Below are 21504 nucleotides of genomic sequence, written 5' to 3' on the forward strand. Positions count from 1 at the left end.
GTGGTAATTCCATAAGTCCCATTGAAGATTCATGATCTTGGCTAATTTTCTTGTCATTTGCTGCCCGTTCTGGAAGTAGGGTGTAAGAATAAACCAGACCAAACGCCCTCTAACCCAAATGACCAAACCACCAAAAACTCATGGCGGCAACGTTCACCCTCTCCTGCTCAGATTCCTGGAACAGGCCAAGCAGTGGAAAACAGGTCCTAGTGCTGTTTTGTGCGTGTGTATGCGATCTCTTTGGCCGTTTCTGAGTCCAAAGAAGCCTCCGGTCTTTTTCAGAGCTTCCCATGGCTAGAGAAGGGCAAAAAACATCAAGGCTACAATCCACCCCAAATAATAGTCTGAGCGAGGGGCAACCTACTGACAGTCACCTGTGGCTTCTTGCTACTCTCAAATGCAAACTGTCTTACAAAGATAACACCATGGTAGAATACTCTGGTCTGGAAGCCTGACCGGTGACTGCCACTTGTATATCATTTCAAGTTTTTAATGCTGTCAACATACCATGAGGTTGACTTTTATCTGGTTCAATCTGCTGTGAAGCACAGGGAAATCAGCCATCCTGAGCTGGCTAATGTAGTATATCTAAACTGTGTTCACTATTGCCTTGTAATCTAAACAGGAGGCTCATTTCCATGGTTGTAGCTCTGACCGGAACACCCCAGATGACATGTGTCTTTGGAATGCCACCAAACAGGGCCAGGATTCCTCCGCAAGAGGACACCAGTGCCTGGCAACCCACATGCCTCCTGTCGTCTGGGAGGAGCGTTTCCTCTCACCCCATAGCCAGCAACTTCCCTGTCAAGTCCAGTGTGACCGCATCATCCTATCAGACTCCTTGCCAGGGATTCCCACCAGAGGTCACATGGCCTTTGGCTGTAAATGTTTCCCTAGATAACTTGCAGCTTTCTTTGATTGTTTTCTCCCCCCGGCCAAACATAAGGCAAGGGTGACATTTTTCCGGCTCTTTATTTCTATAGCACGGCAGGAAGATGCTTTGATATGTTCACCGAGTTTTAGGTGGGTGACTCCGCGAACCTCCTGCTGCCGGGCAGACGGAAACCGAGCCCCGTTTTCTTAGCGAAGAATTGTCACAGCAGAATCAGAACCAAACTCCTGGCTTCTAGTTTCCGGGTAGAGGATGAAAAAAGATTTGGAGGAAGAGAGGGTCAAGCAGAGAGAGTTCTCCCATGAGTGAAGTCTAGGTAACGTTGTGCAAGACGGAAAGGACGGAAAGGACTGGAAGAGCAGGAGAGTCCAGTGAGGCTCGGGACAACGGGACCACAGGTGGACAGCAGCGGGGTCCGCTGGAGCGGTCTCCAGCACCAGGAAGTTGTGAGGAAGCACCCTTCACCTCCTTCGGTGTCCTGTCCTTCAGGGGAGACCGCCCCCCAAGGAACACTCGCCTGGATCACAGATCTGTGCATAGGTATCTCCTTACTGCTCATGGCAGGGGTGGGTGGGGGATGCCCAGCTCAGCAACCCAGGACGTGGAAACTGTCAGGAAGGTTCCTGTCTAGGTCTTTTTGTTTTTCTCTTAACATCCTGATGTGCTGCCTCTGAACAGAAGGATACTGGGTGTGGGCAGACCCTCTACTTCCCATCTTCGCACTTCGACAGATCGAGCAGAGACTGAAAAGCTGTCAGAATGTGCGGATTGATCAATTCACCCAACAATTGCAAATCAACCGATTCCGGATGTGTTGATTCTGTAATCTTGTTAGGCACGCTTACGAACGAGACCTCTTCACCGCACCTACAAAAGTTTAGTTCAAATTATTCACACGCTTGAGCGTCAGCTGAAGCACTGATTCTCTCAGGAGCCGATGTACGTGGTCCATGTCACCAAATCAGTTCGGGAGGCTACGACCTGACAATCGTTTCTCTTCACCTGTGCCTTTTTCTCATCACCTGAAGCTAGTATGTTAATGCCTGATTTAATTAGCCAAACTCAGTAGGGGATGGTTGAGTTTTCCTTCACTGGAGTGTTGTTCAGTGTATGCTCACTGCTATGAACAATCCTCAAATATAAGCGAGTTAGCAAAATGGAAATTTCATTTGTGGTCACATAAAGTCTCCTGCTAATGCTCCTGGTTGACAGGTGCTCTAGGCTTCTCTCTTCCCAGGGGTGATTTGAGGACCCAGGATCCTTCCGTCTTGTGGCTTTACCGTCTTTGGCCCCAAGGCCACTGGTATAAGTTGAATTGTGTCAACCCCCTTCCCCCCAATTCATATGTTAAAACCTTAAGCTTCAGCACCTCAGGTTGGGGTTCTCTTCGGAGGTGGGGACTTTAAAGAGGTGATTAAGTTAAAATGAGGCAGGGAGGGTGGGCCCGAATCCCATCTGACTGGTGTTCATATGAGGAGAGGAAATCTGGGCAGAGAGAATACCAAGTGAGGACACAACGGGAAGCCAAGAAAGCCAAGGAGAGAGGCCTCAGGAGAAACCAACCCTGCTGACAACTTGATCTTGGACTTCTAGTCTGCAGAATTGCAAGAAAATACATTTCTGCTGTTTAAGCCATCTGGTCTGTGGTATTTGTTATGGCGGCCCTCAGAAACCAGCACACCTTGTCGTCATCCTGAGGACAGAAGAGGGGAGAGAGATGAAAGTCCCCTCTGGGGGCTCTCTTGGGCTGTGTTTGCGGTGAGGAGGATGGCACGTACGGCTTCCATCTGTATCCCCGGCCCCGGATTTAGTCAGAGTGGTGGTGGCTTCATACATGTCCCCTGATGGTTCTTCTTCAAGCTGTGCGTTATGTTTTCAACACTCTGGAATACATGTGGGGTGTACCACAGTGCAAATATCAAAAAGCAAAAAACCCAAAACTAAAAACCCTATCCTGCCACCTCAAAAGCAGTGCCCGTTTACTGGGAAGTTGAGCTATCCCCTTTTCCCTGGATGGGAGGGATCCTGGATTAGACAGCAGTGAGGGAAAAACCAATCTTGCGATCTTCGTGTAGATAAATCTCGTGGTTTGAAATTTGTGTAGTTTTGTTTGTTTGCTTGCTTTTTGTTGTTGTTCTATGTTTGCATGTGAAGTCAAACAATGAGAATCATTTTCGGGGCCCCTGGGTGGCTCAGTTGGTTGAACATCCGACTCTTGATTTTGGCTCAGGTCATGATCCCAGGGTCGTGGGATCCTGCGGTGAGCATGGAACCTGTTTTAGATTGCCTCTCTCTCTCTCTCCCTCTGTTTTTCTCCCCTGCTCGCACACTGTCTCTCAAATAAAAGAGAGAGAGAGAGAGAGAGAGAAAGAATCACTTTCATAAAAATAATGAGATTATTATTTTCTGTTATTAGAGGAATTAGATATTTTTAGAAGAAACTTAAGTTGTTTTGATTCTCTATAAGGCTGTTCTGAAAATAGCCAAATGTGTTTCTTTAACAAAATAACATTCCGGGGACGCCTGGCTGGCTGAGTCAGTGGGGTGTGTGACTCTTGATCTCGGGGTTGTGAGTTCGAACCCCACGTTGGGTATAGAGATTACTCACCAAAAAAAAAAAAAAAATACGCTTTTCCCAATTGTGTTTCAAAATTCGTGTTTTACTGCACACATGCACACTCATTTCCTTCATCCAGCAGGAAAGATGCTCAGAAATGAGTAGTTGACTCACAGCCTTTCTTCTATTTTTGTGTTTGTATTTGGGGCCTGTCATATCTGTTGGAGAACGCATGCCTCCTGAGGTCCCAATTAGGGTTTCCATTGATTGAGATTGTCGCTCTTACTGAGTCCCATTCAGAAATATATGCGAAGCGGAATTGAGCGGTAGCCAAGGGCATTGAGTCTGGTTTTGAACCCATCACTCTACAGTTGTGAGACAGTGGGCAAGTCACTTAGCCACTCTGTGGCTTGGTTTTCCCACCTGTAATCTAGGGATAATACCAGAACCCACCGCATAGGGTTGCTGTGTCGATAAAATGAGTTAATATACAGAAAGAACGTAAACACGGTGTCGGGCATAAGTAAGTGCTATGTAACTATTGTTATTTTAGACCTAGCAAAGTATTGTCATTCCTGGCCATAAAGCTGCCACTGTTGTTTATGTCTTCCAGGAAGAACAGGAACCATCAATGTGAAGAAAGTGAATACGTTAATTTGCAGAATGAGGGACAATTGCACAAGGGGCTGACTTGAGAACGTGGGCCCTTCTGTTGGAGATCCACAAGTCTCAGCCTGCTTCCTCACGGGCGCCATACAAGTCCACTGCTTTGGGAAAGACAGCTCTTCAAACCACAGTCACAACCCCAACCCAGGTCTCCAGACCGGCCCAACGGGAAAAACTGGGCTTGGTGGCGAAATTCCGTTCTGAGTGAGAGTGTTGTTATTTTAACCAGAGGAAGGACCTGAACTGGATAACTGGTGAGAGAGACCACTCTTAATCGCCAAGTAGTTAGGCAAGTCTGGTGGTCTGAAAGGATAGAGGATCTAGGCCAAGGCTTGCCAAGTATGTGTGGGAGTGTCCGTGACTCAAAGTCTGGGGCTGAGTCAGAATAAAACTTATTTCTGGAAGTAGGTGAATGTGATCGGGGGCAGGAGGAGAATACAACTATTTACCGTGTGACTTTCTCTTTGACTTTTCACAAAGAGTTCTCACAGAGTCCAACAGGACACATTCAGAAGACTGAAGGTTTAAGGATGCTCTGCTGTTGCCAACATTTTAGTTCTCATTTTGTGCTCAGAAGTAGGTTCTTTTCCATCTGGCCTTTTCTTTCTTTCTTTCTTTCTTTCTTTCTTTCTTTCTTTCTTTCTTCCCTTCTTCCTTTTTTGAAGCGTATTTATTTATTTTGAGAGACAGAGAGCAGGGGAGGGGCAGAGAGAGAGGGAGAGAGAGAATCCCAAGCAGGCTCCGTGCTGTCAGCACAGAGCCCCATGCGGGGCTCAAACTCACAAACTGTGAGATCATGACCTGAGCCAAAATCAAGAGTTGGATGCTTAACTGACTGAGCCACCCAGGCACCTCACCCAGGTTCCTTTTCTTTCTTTCTTTTTTTTTTTTTTAAAGTTTTGTTTTGTTTTGTTTTGAGACAGGGAGAGACAGAGCGTGAACAGGGAAGGGTCAGAGAGAGGGAGACACAGAATCTGAAACAGGCTCCAGGCTCTGAGCTGCCAGCACAGAGCCCAACGAGGGGCTCGAACTCACGGACCGCGAGATCATGACCTGAGCCGAAGTCGGCCGCCTAACCGACTGAGCCACCCAGGCGCCCCCCAGGTTCCTTTTCAAGTGAGAGGGCCTTGATGTGGAGAAGCCAGCTGCATGGGGTAGGAGTAAGACAAAATGAGCTTGAATGCAACCTTCAGTCTTCCCTAGAGCAGGAGGAAAGAAGACAGGGAGAAGGGGGTTCACATTTTCTCCGCTTCAGATGGGATTGCACAAGTACCCCCAGGGGAGTGGAGGGCGCTGTCTCAGCGGTTTACTGGGAAATGAGAGAAATGGGAACTGGCTTCTCAACTATGTAACTCACAACATTTCTAACACCAAACGTGGGGGAGTTCTTCTGCCCACTGAGCAAGTCTCCCATTCTCTAGGTTTTTAAAAAAGTTAAAAAAAAAAAAATCTCCACCCCCAAGGTGGGGCTTGAACTCACGACCCCGAGATCAAGAGTTACATGTTCTTCTGACTGAGCCAGCTGGGCGCCCCTAAGTCTCTGATTCAGTACAATTCTGGATCATCAATTGTGTCAATAACGTCCCTGGAGGTTAGCACGGTCCCCGAGATTGCCCTCACACCTATACATCTGCCTGATTGGCTGTAAGTCCGGGATTCCCTCGACCTCCTCCTCACATTCCATGATTGCCAGAATGGCTCACAGAACCCAGGAAACACTTATACATACCAGTTTATCATAAAAAACCACAACTCAGGAAAGGTCAAATGGCAGAGGTGCATAGGGCAAAGCGTGGGGGAGGGGAGCGGGGTTTCCAGGCCCTCTCTGGGTACAGCATTCCCCCCTACAGCTCCACGTGCTCACCAACCCAGAAGCTCCAGAAGCTAGTCGTTTAGGGACTTTTATGGAGATTCCTCTAGGAAGGCTTGATTGATTCAATGTGATTGAACTCAGTCTCCAGCCCCTCCCTTTGCCCTCAGGGGGGTGGAGCTGAAAGCATCCTGGTGGCCTCTCTGGAGACCAGCCTCTGGCCTGAAGTGGCCTAGGGGTTCCCCCGGCCCGAAACCATTGCATGATCAGACAAAAAGATACTCCTCACTCTGGAGACGTGGAGGGTTTAGAAGCTCTGTGTCAGGGACCAGGGACTAAGACCAAATAAGTATTTCTTGTTGCATCACACTGGCTCTGTTCTTCCAACCAGGAAAGGAACAGCACTTATGCCAAAGATTGTCAGCAACAGCCATGGCTAGGGGAAGGTGCAAACTACATGTCCTAATGCATGCAGGTGTCCTGAGAGATGAGCGTACGTTCCTTTCTAGTAGCCGATAGGGTCCTGGCTCATTGCAATGGTCGGGCAGCGGGGCCCGGGTTCCTATCACAGGAACAAAAGAATCAGATGGAGTCATATTTCTACCCTGGCAACGTCAGACTTCTGCATTAGTTTCCAGTTGCATTGGTCTGTTTATGCTTAAGGCCTGTGGTTTCCACTAATAGATAAATAGGCCATTTCTTTCGAGTTCTCATTGGCCAGGGGTATAATGCAGAGTTTGCAGGTGACCTCTCAGGAGCCCCTGGAAATTTCATGCAAAATTATGTTTAGGTAAGGGACATCTGGGTGGCGCAGTCGGTTAAGCGTCTGACTCTTGGTCTTGGCTCAGGTCATAATCTCACGGTTTGTGGGTTCGAGCCTCGTGTTGGGCTCTGTGCTGATGGGAATCCCTGCTTGGGATTCCGTCTCTCTTTCTCTCTGCCCCTCCCCTGCTTGTGATCTTTCTCTCTCTCAAAAATAAATAAACATCAAACAAACAAACAAACAAACAAACTCAAAACCAAGTTTAAGTAAGCACATTCTGTTTTCTGGTACTAAAGTCTAATGGTTTCATTAAATTCTTCAAAGTATATGGCTCAAAATAGTGTAAGAACAGTTGTCCAGAAGTAGATGAAAGGTACCTCAAATTATCTTACAAAATACAGTATTCTGGGTTTCCCAGTACCTTTCATGAACCTGGCATTACATTTTATAAGAGCCAATAAATACACTTCCAAAGTAAAATCCAAAAGTAATTCGCTTATGGATATAGATGTAAAAATTCTAAATAAAATATTCATGTATTCAATGCAGTATTGTATCAGAAGAATAACATACAGAAATTAAGTAGTTTTATTCTGGAATGCAAGAGTTGTTTGACATGCAAGAATGTGTAAATAATAATTTGTTACAGTAACAAATGGAAAGAAAAATTCATAATACAAAGAGGTTCTCCAAAGGCTTGTGTTAATTCAGTGAGTATCTACTTTAGAAAAAAGCTACTCGAATATGGTAAGATGTGCCAAAACACAAAAGCGAACATCAGACCGAGCATTATAGTGCAAAAGAAGTCGTTGGAGACAAAATTGGGAATATGACAGAAATTACTATTATCTCAACTTCTTGATTAGTTCTACACTGCTTTCGAGGAGGATCCAGCCAATGAATAGTGGATTAAATAATCCGTGTAAATATTGGGGGAAAAAAAAGACAATAATCGAATCAAGTAAGTCATTTGGACTTGTCCGTTGTTTGCCCTTTGCTTGATATATTTATCAAATAATGTTACATGTCAATGTAAGTTTTATATTTTTATGGCAACAGATTTAATAACCTTTTCCTTTAACATTTATGATTTTGTATCCTTATTCAAAAATGTCTTCCCTACTCAAGAACGTGTACAAATCCCCCCCACTATTTCATCTAGAAGTTTTAGGGTTGTTATGTTTAAACTTTTGGTTCCTCTGGAATCTCTTTGGGCTTAAAGAGAAAAGTTGAGATGCAGATTTATTCATTTTCCAAATGGTCATCCCACCACCATTGATGAAACAATGCTCTTTAGGCCATTGATTTGAAATGCCCACCTGACAACAAATTACAGTCTAGAATGTCGTTTGATCTGTTTCTGGAATCTATACTTTCGTTTACGTCTTTTGCAGGTTCAGGGTATTTTAGTCATTGTACCTGCATTTTATGGTTGTCTGCAAGGAGTTGCTAGAGAGAATCTTCGGTGTTTTCAAGTTGTGAAGGAAAGGTGTGAGCCGGAAGATTCCTGAAGCAGGACATAGTTTCCTGAGCCAGTTGAGGAGTTAGGCGCGGCCAGGAACAGGGAGCTTGGGAGGGGACGGTGGAGGTTAAGGACGGTGACAGCGGTCTCAAAGTGACAGTGACCTTTCATTTTGTTCCTGAGGCAATGGCAGTCTTCGGCAGCTGCATTTTGTGCCTGTGGTTCTGTGTCCAGCCCAACCCGTCCCTCACTGAATCAAGAAGAGTGGAGCAGGGCTCCATTCCAGAAGTTAACTAGCAGCCTGCCAAGTGGTGTGGTGTAAAGAGCTCTGTCCACACTTGGGATGCTAATTCGGTCAGAGTCTAGCGTGTTGATTTGCTTAACACTCTCTGGTTCTGGGGTCCTTCTTCATGTAAAACATAGACTGACAGTGTGAATAAAAAAGGAAATTTTAATGCTACCTCTCTTCTTCCCTAGACCCAGAGGGAGTAAAGGAGAGTAGTGTCCCTGGCCAAAAGCAAGTCAAGGATTAGAATTTCCACTTATCACTGTAGTCAGGGTCCAGCTGTCACTTGCTGCAGCGAAAGGGACAGGGGTAGTTGTTTCCTTCCAGACTCGGTCCTAGAGGACACTGGCCGTTGCCTCTTCTAATTAGGGACAAGCACCAAATCCAGCAGGCTGCCTCAGGCATGCCAATAGCCTCAGGGGGTGAGTGAAAGTCCTGTTACTCCAGGCTGCCCCAGGACAGATGGCCACAGAGCCCCTCCCGTGATGGCGCTAGCTTATTGGCTTGGCATGAGTAATACACCTGTCTTTAAAGAGAAAACAGATGAACATAAGGGAAGGGAAAGAAAATAATATAAAAACAGGGAGGGGGACAAAACAGAAGAGACTCATAAATATGGAGAACAAACTGAGGGTTGCTGGAGGGGTGGGGGGAGGGGGGATGGGCTAAACGGGGAAGGGGCACTAAGGAATCTACTCCTGAAATCATTGGTGCACTATATGCTAACTAATTTGGATGTACACTTTAAAAAACAAAAAATAAATAAAAAAATTAAAAAAAAACCAGACAAAGGGGTGGCTCAGTCAGTTAAGTGTCTGACTTTGGCTCACGTCAGTATCTCACAGTTGATGAGTTCGAGCCCCGCCCGCATTGGGCTCTGCTCAGAGCCTGGAGGCTGCTTCCGATTCTGTGTCTCCTGCTCTCTCTGACCCTCCCTCTCAAAAAGAAATAACCATTAAAAAAAAAAAAAAACCAACAACCATCCCAGAATCAACCAAAGATACCATGTGCAGCTAAAATTCCCACTGCTGATCTACACTCAAATGTCATCAGCCTGTTTTATACTTAAAAGTTTTTTTGATGTTTATTTATTTTTGAAAGAGAGAGCATGAGTGGGATGGGCGAAATAGGTGATGGGCATTCAGGAGGGCACTTGTTGGGACGAGCGCTGGGTGTTGTACGTAAGTGAGGAATCACTAAAGTCTATTCCCAAAACCAATACTACACTATGTGTTAACTAACTTGAATTTAAATAAAAAAAAAAAATTCAAGCAAGGAATTGAAAAAAAATTTTTTTAATGAATTTAAGAGACCAGAACAGTCTCTCCCCTTAAGGGAAGAGAGTCTCTTCACAAAATGGCATCTGCTTTTTTTTTTTTTTTTTAAATATGAAATTTATTGGCATTTGCTTTTCGGCATCCACCAAAATCCAGGCGATTCCACCTGGGGACTCTACCAATTCATTACATTAATGGTTTTCAATAGGTGGCCTTCATGTATTTGGAGGGCATGCAAAGGCTTTGCAAGGGGAACACACACGTGGGTAGGTTTAAGGAATGAATTTCCTGATATTCAACGGGCATATGTATATATTCCTAAAATGTATCTGCCTGAGAGTTTGCTATCCTGTCCGCTTTTATCCATTTATTATGAATCTTGCCGTGGCTACCAGCCCTGGGGATGAACACCATGCCTATGAAAGCCAAGGGCAGCTGGAAGTGTAGGTGAGGAGTTGAGAAAAGCGAATGACTAATGATGGACTGGTAAGTTCTTCTGCAGATCAAGGACTTTTCAAGTGGAAGAGGACATAAGCCTGTGGCGAGCTTTTAATCCGATGACTATTCAAGTGATGTTTTTGATGACAGACAACTAAAAAAGTAGCTTATTTTTCATGGTAAATGGTCAAAATAATTTTGCCAGGAATTCTGAGGAAGCGTTCAAGTAATTGAGGCACATTTTTGTAGACAAATGCCTTCCATTTCTACCTATTTGTTTATTTCACAGTTGTTTCCAAAAAATGGAAAGAAGAATAACAGTCTATCACCCACAGATTTAGTAAATAATTGAGGGAAAAAAAGCCCCAAACTCAAAACCAGCAAACGAAATAGTCCCATTCATCTATTAAATGCTTTATTTTCAATACATTTTAGTTTTTATTTTACATTTTTTGTTTTATATTTTACTTTATGTTTATTTTATATTTAATGACTTAGCAGATGTGATATTCAGGTACTTTGAGCCCTTGTTTCCTGATAATAATTGTAAAGATGATTCAATGCAGGGGGCGCCTGGGTGGCTCAGTCAGTTAAGCATCAACTTCAGGTCATGATCTCACAGTTGGTAAATTTGAGCCTTGCACTGGGCTCTCTGCTGCCTTCACAGAGCAAGCTTTAGAACCTCTGCCCCCACCCTCCCCACCCCCCGGCCTCTCCGCCACTCGTGTGTGCATGCTCTCTCTCTTAAGAATAAACATTAAGGGGCGCCTGGGTGGCTCAGTCGGTTGAGCGTCCGACTTCGGCTCAGGTCATGATCTCGCAGTCTGTGAGTTTGAGCCCCGCGTCGGGCTCTGTGCTGATGGCTCAGAGCCTGGAGCCTGCTTCCGATTCTGTGTCTCCCTCTCTCTCTGCCCCTTCCCTGCTCATGCTCTGTCTCTCTCTGTCTCAAAAATAGATTAAACATTAAGAAAAAAAATTAAAAAAAACATTAAAAAAAGATAATTCAATCCAGAAAAATAATATTTTTTTAAATCTTTATTTATTTTGAGAGAGAGACAGGGTGTGAACAGGGGAGGAGCAGAGAGAGAGGGAGACACAGAATCCGAAGCAGGCTCCGGGCTCCGAGCTGTCAGCACAGAGCCCGATGCGGGGCTCGAACTCACGGACTGTGAGCTCATGACCTGAGCCGAAGTCGGCCGCTCAACCGACTGAGCCACCCAGGCGCCCCCAGAAAAAAATATTTTTATTTATGGTCAAAAGAAACCATTCTCAATTTCAATTTATATACCTATTTTTGGTATAGACACATAGGGAAGAAGAACAAAAGACTTTCGGGCCTAAAAATGTTACATTAGGGATATAATTCTGGGGGAGACATGGGAAGGCACAGAACGCGGGTCAGCCCTCATTTCTCCCTCTCCACACTGAGTTTTAGGTGCTGGAGGCCATGTGATGATTGCTGTTCTCAGTTTCTGTGAGGTCATCCCTCCAGTGACAGTAGGTATCATGAAACCCTAATTGTTCAGCCTACAGTAAGTTGGTCTCCAGCATTTAAAAGAGAACAAAATAAGATTTCATTTTTCTTCTTCGGGAGAACAGGAACAAGGACACACTACAAGGAGGGTGAGCTGGGTGTGAGGAGGGAGACGAGCTGATATTCTCCTTCCATCTGCTTCTGTGATCTGACCGTTGTTTATTTCTCATTCAGGTAAAATCCATTTGGCACAGAAAGCGCAGGGGTTGGGTGTGTGTGTGTGTGTGTGTGTGTGTGTGTGTGTGTGATTTGTTTCACAGAGTCATTCAGGGCCACATCAGATAGAGGTTCTGAGTCACGAGAAAGAGATACAGAGCCTTTTCCGGGTAATTATGTTTAGGAGTCCTTTTCTGTGTATATACATTGTATTCTATATACACAGCAAAGTAAAGGATACTATCCCAAAGCAGCAAAATGTAAAATATAACTCTGTCTTAGGGGTGGATAGAAATGAGCCCTAGCCAACTTCAACCTCATGTGGTGACACTGTACCTGTTATAACCTGCGTGACTTAACGGGTGACCTCCAAGTTCCGCCCCAGGTGTTAGCATCCACTGTGCAGACGGGGCAAGAGACAGAGAGGGGAGGTTTGGATAGGCCACTCCTGGGAGAAGGGGAACATCACTCTGCTCAAATTCTATGACTAGATCTCAGAATGACCACACCCTATGTTAAGGGGGGCTGTGAAACGTGGTTTTCCCGGGGTCCTGTAAGAAGACGACTCCGGTTGTCTCCACAGCATGCTGTATCTGCCGTCCTGGGGTAGAAGGTTTGGAGAAAGCTGAGAAGGTTGAAAATAGCCACTGGAGCACGAGAGGAACAGCTGGCCGGGAAAACATCGATGTCAAGTTCCAATCTGTGGGGTGGTGAGCTTTCCTCCAGCAGCTCACAACAACAGGCGGATAGTTGGTTAGATCCAGCTTGGGGTCTGGGGCAATGGACAGAAGGGCAAGGGAACCAGGGAGGTGAAGGTCTCGGTAGGAGAGAATCAGGGGTGAGGAACCACCGCACGCTTCCTGGATGGGGAACAGAGCGGACGTGCCTGGTTGACAGTAAAGGAAGGGCTCAAGTTCCTGGAGGTCTAAAAAAAAATTTTTTTTTTGGTTTATTTATCCATTTTGAGAGAGAGAGAGAGCACAAATAGGGGAAGGGCAGAGAGAGAGGGAGAGAGAATCCCAAGCAGGCTCTGTCCTGTCAGAGTGGGGCTTGAATCTACGAACTGTGAGATCATGACTTCAGCCAAAACCAAAAGTTGGAGGCTTAACCTGACTGAGCCACCCAGGTGCTCCATCAAGTACCTGGAGGTCTTGATGGAATTGGAGAGAGATGTAGTGGGTGAAAGGGATTTAAAGCAGGGAGGGAGAGCTTGCCATCCAATAAAGGGTATGCTGGGGTGCCTGGGTGGCTCAGTCGGTTGGCTGTTCAACTCTTGGCTTCGCTCAGGTCATGATCTCGAGGTTCATGGATTTGAGCCCCACGTTGGGCTCCGCGCTGGTGGTGTGGGGCCTGCTTGGGATTCTCTCTCTTCCTCTCCCTCTCTGCCCCTCCCCCACTGATGCCCTCTCTCTCTGTCTCTCAAAATAAATAAGCTTTAAAAAAAACCGAAAAAGGATGTGTTATGGACTGACTGTGTGTCCCACCCCCAATTCATATGTTGAAACCCTACCCCACAATGTGACGCCATTAGGATGTGGGGCCTTTGGGACAGGGTTAGGCCAAGAAGGTGGAGCCCTCATGCATGGGATTCATGCCCTCCTTAGAGTCCCAAGACAATTTGCTTCTCTCCCCATCTCTCCCTCCCCCTCTCCCTCCTTCTCTCCCTCTCTCCCCTTCCCCCCTCCCTCTCTCCCTCCCTCTCCCCCCTCCTTCCTCTCTCTCTCTTTCTCTTTTTCTCCACCATGACCATATGAAAGAAAACAGCCTCTCTGAAGAGGACCCTCACCGGAATCCAACCATGCCAGGAGTCTGATCTCGGACTTCCAGCCTCAGAACGGTGAGAAATAAGTCTGTTATTTGTAAGGCACCCAGTCTATGCCATTTTGTGGAACAGCCAGGATGAACTAGGCAGCATATTTGAATGTATGGTTTTGGAGGGGGGACAACCTTGGGTAGACCTGAGATGCACTATGTGGCCAAGGGAGTTTGGGGTGGGCGTGGGTGGGTTGTGTCTTTCTCTCCTCTGTTTCCCCAGAGACCACCCGTTGGGGTGCTGGGTCCCAAGACACATCTGTCATCTTGGCCATCAGGAGGTTGAATGCTTTGATTCAAAAGCAGTTAAAAATAATTAGCAAGTTGATTTTGTTGGTAAAATATTTTAAAAAAATCGACTTTCAGTGATGTGGATTTGTATGGCATGAAAAAGATATTAAAAAGCATAGCCTCTTTAAGGCAATTATGTTTACTGGCCCTTTTCTGTGTACGTGCCTTGCATTCTGTAGAAATAACAAAGTGAAGATCGCTGTGATACCAGTATGATATCCATTTAGCAAAAGGTAAAATTAAGCTCTGTCTTGGGGGTGGTTGGAAATGAAACTCAGCCAACTTCAGCCTCGTGTGGTTACGCTGTACCTGTTATAACCCACAAAGCTGAAAGCCAACGGCAGATGAAGAGTAAAAACAGCAGGTTTTAATGTACGACACCTGTTATGATATTAGATGGTGTTATTAGCATCCTGTTACAGAAGTGAGGGTTTTAGGGGGCCCGCTTGGAAACAGGTAATCATTTATACTCTAAAGGTTAAGAAACACTTTTATATTTTAGCTAAAGGTAATCAATTCTTCTTCTCCTTCTTCCTCTTCTTCTCCTCCTCCTCCTCTTCCTCCTCCTCCTCCTCCTTCTTTTTTTTCTATAAAGCCTTCCAGGTGTCATATAGGGAGACTTTCCAGGTGGGAGGATCCTAGCCAGGTGGGATCCCTTCCAGGTACAAACAACTGATGTAATTATCTTGGCTGACAAGGCAAGAAAGCCACCTATTAGGTGGCCATCCATAGAGGGCTTTGCTCTAGAAGCCTCTCGACACACTTTGCTGTGCTCTCTCACTGTACGAAAGAACAGCTTTAAAATCAAATGCAAAAAAAAAAATTCTGTGTTGGCTTCAAATAATCTTTCATCATTTAGGCCACAGATAGAATCTAAGAAGTTGGCCACTGACAGTTGGATGCAAACACCATGGGGTCGGTGGCCTTCCCTTCTGCTTCCTTCTGTACGTGTAATTAATTGCTGGTCCTCAGGGAGACGTTGGAGCTGACCTCATCAGGGCTTCTATGCACACCTGCTGGCCCACTCCTCCTTGCACGAACTTGAGTCCACGAGGAATCAGAGGTTTGGGTGTGGCCTAGAATATTCTCTCCTTTTTTATTTATTATTATTGTTTTTTAATTTTTTAAAGTTTTATTTGTTTATTTTTTGAGACAGAGAACATGCCCACACAAGCAGGGGAGGGGCAGAAAGAGAGAGGGAGACAGAGAATCTGAAGCAGGCTCAGCACAGAGCCCCACGCGGGGCTCAAACTCGTGAACTGTAAGATCATGACCTGAGCAGAAATCGAATGCTTAACCGACTGAGCCACCCAGGCACACCCCCTTCTTTTGTTTTAATATACTGCATTGTTTTATGAAATGTCTTCTGTGTGTTAATGTAAAAAGGAAGGTGTTATGATCCTTTTTACACAGAGGCCTCGTGGAATGAAGGACTTGCTCAACATCGTGTGTGGGTCTTCCAGTGTGGGATGACTGCCAGCTCTTCCTCCTGGTCTCAGCCCAAATCTCATCCTTTGGCGCTCTCAGTTTCCTTCCTTATCAGGAATGATAAGTATGTTCATACGTATGTGTCCTGAAACGGCCAGCCACCTGGTTCTTGGAAATGGGTCCCCTTAATGTCAGCTTAGGGAAATCAGGCAGAGTGGCAAGGCGAGGCCCTGTGCCTGTACCGATTTGCAGCCACGATGGCAGACAACTGAAGACCATTGGCTAAGTCTGGCCATTAACCTGCATAATCATACAAGCATAGATATTTGTCTTCTGGTGACATTTACCCTGAAGCGCCGTGAAGTTTAGTCTGGCATCTGGCTTAATGTTTTGACTTTTCTATCCTGTGGTCTGATCTTCTTGTAAGCATGGAGCTGGTGCTTATTTACCCAGATAATCCCAAGTTTTGGGAAAGATTTTGAAAGGTGAGGGAATTACATAAGCTATGATGCCCAGTTAGATCAACTGAAACTTTGCTCTGCCTCTGAAGTGAATGCTTATGTTTGCCATGTTCTTGGAAATACAGACAGCTTTCATGGAGATAAACTAAACATGAAAGTTTAAACTTAACGACCAGCTAACCCAGGAAATATATTAGATGTACATGGTCAAGATTTTAGAATTCGAGAGACTTGGGGTCTCATGTACATACTTTCTTTAATGGAAGTTCCAACTAGTAGCTGTTACATATTGTCAATCTAGAGAAAATGACAAGAAAGCCATCTGAGTTCTTGGAGCCAATATCTGGGATAGTAATGTTTAAACATTGGGGAACTTACTAGTGATTGTCTTAGAGACAGATGGCCTCGGAGGTCACAAATTCTGTGGACTCCATGCAAGAGAACAGAGGTGAGTGGTGAACATAAAGGCACAAAGAAAGAATAAAACAAATAGCAGGGGCTACAGACCTCTGGGTTATAAAACACCACCCAACATTTCACTGGACTTCACAGTCTTTTCCTCTAAAGTATCAGGTTCCATCTCTTGGGGAATTTTTCTTTCCTAACAAGCAATTATTTTCTTACAGTTGCGGGGGTGGTGTTTATGTTTTTAAGATGGTTCTTAGACTTTTAAAAAAGATTTTATTTTATTTTACTTATTTTTGTATATAAAAGAATATTTTAATCTTGTCCTTAGGAACTATAAAGACTGTACATGATTTGGAAATGAGACCCTACCAAACAATGGCCAAAGAAGAATCATTCACTCTATGCCTTTTCTTTGGTCAGGTCACCCAGCAATAGACTATTACCCGCTCTGATTGTTGTCGCTTGTGGCCCCACATTGTGTTTACCTGTGTATTCACCGTAGTTGAGTTTCTCTTCCACGTAGATGCGGGACCCCTTTTCAACATACTGATACGCCATGTGTCTGAGGCCTGGTCCGAATACTGATACTCTGTGCTCTGTCGTCTGACTGACATCACCCATTTGGTGCACTCCACTCTCCCCTGACCGCCACACCTCATTCGTTGCTAGAGAAATATCGTGACCGGGTTCTTCCCTTCCACCTATCTCATGACGGGGTCCTGACCCACTGTTCCAAGGAGCTGCACACAGTTCAGAGATCTTTCAGGATCAAAGCTGCTGGCAATTTCAGACTCACTTCTTACAGACTGATGAAATACCCCTAACACGGGTCTTTGAAACATGGCTTCTATTTGCTTTTCCTACAGTCTGTCTTTGGTCTTCCCCTAGCAAAGGACTCGTAGCTCCCTCCCTCCTTCACCGGATGCTCTAGCTTGAACCAAAAGATTTTATTTTTAAGCAATCTCTACACCTAACACGGGGCTTGAATTCACAACCTTAGATCAAGAATTGCAGGGGCACCTGGGTGGCTCAGCCACCTCTTGGTTTTGGCTCAGGTCACGAGCTCACGGTTTGTGGGTTCAAGCCCTGCGTGGGGCTCTGCCCTCACTGTGGAGTCTGCTTGGGATTCTCTCTCCATATCCCTCTCTCTCTGCCCCTCCCCTGCTCACTCATGGTATCCCCCCCACTCTCAAAATAAGTACATAAACATTTTTTTTTTAAAGAGTTGCGTGCTTCACTGACTGAGCCAGCCAGGAGCCCCAGATTTTTAGACTTTTTATCCCTCTTTATATCAGGTTAGATTTTAATCTGCAAACTGAAAAAACCAAAAAACCAAAAAACCAAAAAGATCTAAAGATCTAAAAAAAAAAAATCCAGAAAAATGTTACAGGTAGAAACCAGAAATGTACATTTTGCCTCCCAACCTGTCAACAAAGTACGAGGACGGTCCCACGAACGAAATGTCCCATGGCAGCTGATGTTGAACTTCCTTGCTGCCCAGCTTAGAATTCATCTGACTAAAAACAATACTGAACCTCAGTGTTTTTCTGTCATTTCAGGATCTCACTGTACTGAAACATGCCACTGTGGTATACAATTAAGAAGGGAATTGAAACAAGGGAGATTTTTACTGTTAAGAAATATAAGAAATAGTGCTTGCTTTATCGTATGATTTCTATGCTTTCTAATTACGTGAACTCCAAACAAACTAGATAGCAGGAACTTCGTCTTGCTTTCTTGGGCCCAGCTTTTGGGCAGCCCCCCCCCCCCAACTGCCACCATGAGTATACATTAAGTGTTTAATAAGGAGACAGATGCCCAGATACTGGCTTCCAGAACTGAAGGAGTCTCCCAGTGCCTGTGGACACTTTGGGAAAGTCATTTTTCACCACAGAGCAGCGTGGTTAGTCTCTCTCTCTCTCCCTCTCCCTCTCTCTCTTTTATAGATTCGAGCTTCTTACTGTTGTATGTTGAATTTTGGTTATTATTAAAGTCTGTAGCAATGAACGTCAAAATATAAATACTTGAAATTTAAGCGTAGAAAATTTGGTGAGTAAAATAGTGTCCTGGAGGAGATGTAAAAACCCAAGGCTGACCACAAAGGTAGGTTTTCATATAGCTTGTGTTAGGTAGCATAGTATTATGTGTGTGTGTGTGTGTGTGTGTGTGTGTGTGTGTGTCTTTAGGGATACCATAACAAAGCACTACAGAAGAGGTGTCTTCAACAGCAGAAATTAATTTTCTCACGGTTCTGGAGGCAGAAGTTTGAAATCGAGGTGTTGGCAGGGTTGATTTCTTCTGAGGCCAGTTTCCCTGGTTGGTAGACGGCTGTCTTCTCTCCGTCTTCACGTGGTCCTCCTTCTCTGTGTGTCTGTGTCCAAATCTTCTCTTCTAACAAGGACACCAGTCATATTGGGTTGGGGTCCACTTTAATGACCTCACTGTGACTTAATTACCCCCAAAAGACCCTATCCCGGTAGATCCCCATCATACTCTGAACTGCTGGAGTTAGTGTTTCAACATATGAATTTCGGGGGACACAGTTAGGTCCCCAGCAATGGGTATGTGGCCTTAACAGCTTTACTGAGGTATAATTTATGCGCCACAAATTGTACCCACCTTAGAACTTCTTGGTATTGTGTATTGTTCTAAGTCTCAAAGAGTACGATGATTTAGTGGGAGTATTGGATGGCAACCTAACTGTTGCATTCTCAAATTACTTACTAAATTTTGTATTTTCATAAAGGATTAAAACTACTGTTTTTATGCATGTGTGGAGTCAGGAAGCATGCGGGAAATCTTCGTACTTGCCCCCCAATGTTGCCATGAACCTCAAACTTCTCTAAAAAAGGTGTCTTTAAAAAAATTTTTTTTAATGGTCATTTATTTTTCAGAGAGAGAGAGACTGAGTGTGTGTGAGCCGGGGAGGGGCAGGCAGAGAGGGAGACACGGAGTCTGAAGCAGGCTCCAGGCTCCGAGCTGTCAGCACAGAGCCCGATGCGGGGCTCGAACTCACCAACCATGAGGTCATGACCAGAGCTGAAGTCAGACGCTCAACCTACGGAGCCACCCAGACACTCCAAAAAATTAAGACCTAATAAAAACAAAACAGTTGCTTATTGGCCTAAAATTTTCCCTAATCAATTACATTGGTATTAATACATTTTGCACTTGGCGTTCTACCTGTTTTTCTTTCTGTTTTGCCATCGGTTTTCAGAGAAGGATGAAAACACAGGCCCCAAACAACGGAGGGTTTCATTTAACTTGTTAACTACAGTTTGATAGAATGGAAGGAGCACTGGGCCTAACGGGGAGCTCTCAGTTTGGTCTGATCTCCATGCTTTCCTCTCTGAGCCCTGGTCCCCTCACCAAACTAAAACCCTCCTCACTGTGTGGGATGCTTATAAGCATCAAATGAGATTACATAGGTCAAAAATCCTTGAAAATTATGAATTGCAATGTAAATGTAAGGTGGTGTTACTTTTTTTTTTTTTTTTTTTTACATTTTATTTATTTTCGATAGAGACAGAGCACAAGTTGGGGAGGGGCAGAGAGAGGGACACAGAGGGACACAGAGACACAGAGTCCCAAGCAGGCTCCAGGCTCTGAGCTGTCAGCACAGAGCCTGACGCAGGGCTCGAACCCACACACTGTGAGATCATGACCTGAGTCAGACGCTTTACCGACTGAGCCACCCAGGCGGTATTACTTTTTGAAGAGAAATAAAATGGGGCCCCTAATTAGAAGGAATTAAAATAAACTCTTGTGAATTGTTCACACTTTATTCAGTTACTCTGAAGCATAATTATCTTGCCAGAGCCTCAAATTTTAAATTGGTTTATGATCTAATTTTGAAGGCACCGAACTGCCTAAAGAAATTGGCTCAGAATTACAAAGAGAGATTAGGGCGTGCGTTAACTATTGCAAAATCAGGTTTTCAGGTTCACGAATGGAAGTCATATTGATAACACCTTTCTGTACACCTCTTATTAGATTGCATTTAATACACTGGGAAAGCTGTTTTCAGATTGAGGCTTCCTTTGCTTTTGCTCACAAAGGCCTCTTCCCCAAAAGTTATGTATTACGTGATCATAGGGCTTGGAAAAGGAAAAGTCATTCCCAACATTCCACTCTGCCATATACCTGAGTTCGGATCACCCCCACCGCAGCCAAAATGCTCTGATGCTAAAGTCAAACTTGGGTCTCAGGTGAAATATACATAGTGAGGTAGCTTTATAGCAAATTGATTTATCCTTAAATAAGACTGCCTCAGAACCCATACTTTTTTTTCTAAGAAGTAGTTTTTCAAAGTGTTTATTTATTTATTTTGAGAGAGAGAAAGAGAGAGAGAGAGAGAGCGTGCATGCTAGTGAGCATAGTGAGGGGCAGGGAGAGAGGGAGAGAGAGAATCCCAAGCAGGCTCTGCACAGTCAGTGTAGAACCCGATGCAGGGCTTGATCCCATGAACTGTGAGCTCATGACCTGAGCCAAAGTCAGGAATCAGATGCTCAACTGACTAAGGCACCCAGGTGCCCCACAGAACCCATATTTTTAAAGTGTATTTATTTTTGAGGAAGAAAAAGACAGAGTGTGAACAGGGGAGGGGCAGAGAGAGAGAGGGAGACACAGAATCCGAAGCAGGCTCCAGGCTCCGAGCTGTCAACACAGAGCCTGATGGCAGGGCTTGAACCCACGGACTGGGTGATCATGACCTGATCCAAAGTTGGACATTTAACCAACTGAGCCACCCAGGTGCCTCACAGAACCCATATTTTTTAAAGAGATCTTTAGTCCTTGAAGCAACGCACCTGAATGGAAGACAGGCTCCTTCTTTGTAACGTAGGAGGTTTACTGCGGCAGGGAAGGTAGACATGGGGGAACCCGCGTGAATATGCAGGATGGTTCTTATGCAGGTATTTTAGGACAGGATGTTATTCCCACAAAATTATCAGTGTTTACTTATCCTTTTAACTGTTGTAAGAGTTCACTGAGCAGTACGTGTGGGAACCCCCATTTGTGGACCAATGAACGATGAAGCTTGTAACTTCAAGTAAAATATAGTTAATTGTATTTAGATCTTATGACTGGCAATTCTTAGATTGAGTCACCCAACTTCCAAAGAACTGGAGCATTCTTAAGAACATTAAGTCTTCTTATATATATATTACAAAACATCTTTCTTTCTAAATGAAGTTGCTTTTTCAAATGGAAACCATTAGTGGTGCATTGAACCATACGTGGAAAGAAATCAGATAACAGAAAG

General features: G+C 44.8%; 1 pseudogene; it reads right to left on the bottom strand.

The window, feature by feature from the left end:
• Window positions 1–16595: 16595 nt before the first annotated feature.
• LOC106978898 (single-stranded DNA-binding protein, mitochondrial-like) lies at window positions 16596–17083 on the bottom strand (annotated as a pseudogene).
• Window positions 17084–21504: the final 4421 nt, after the last annotated feature.

This window comes from Acinonyx jubatus, chromosome D3 (assembly GCF_027475565.1).
Source record: "Acinonyx jubatus isolate Ajub_Pintada_27869175 chromosome D3, VMU_Ajub_asm_v1.0, whole genome shotgun sequence".
Classification (NCBI taxonomy): domain Eukaryota; kingdom Metazoa; phylum Chordata; class Mammalia; order Carnivora; family Felidae; genus Acinonyx; species Acinonyx jubatus.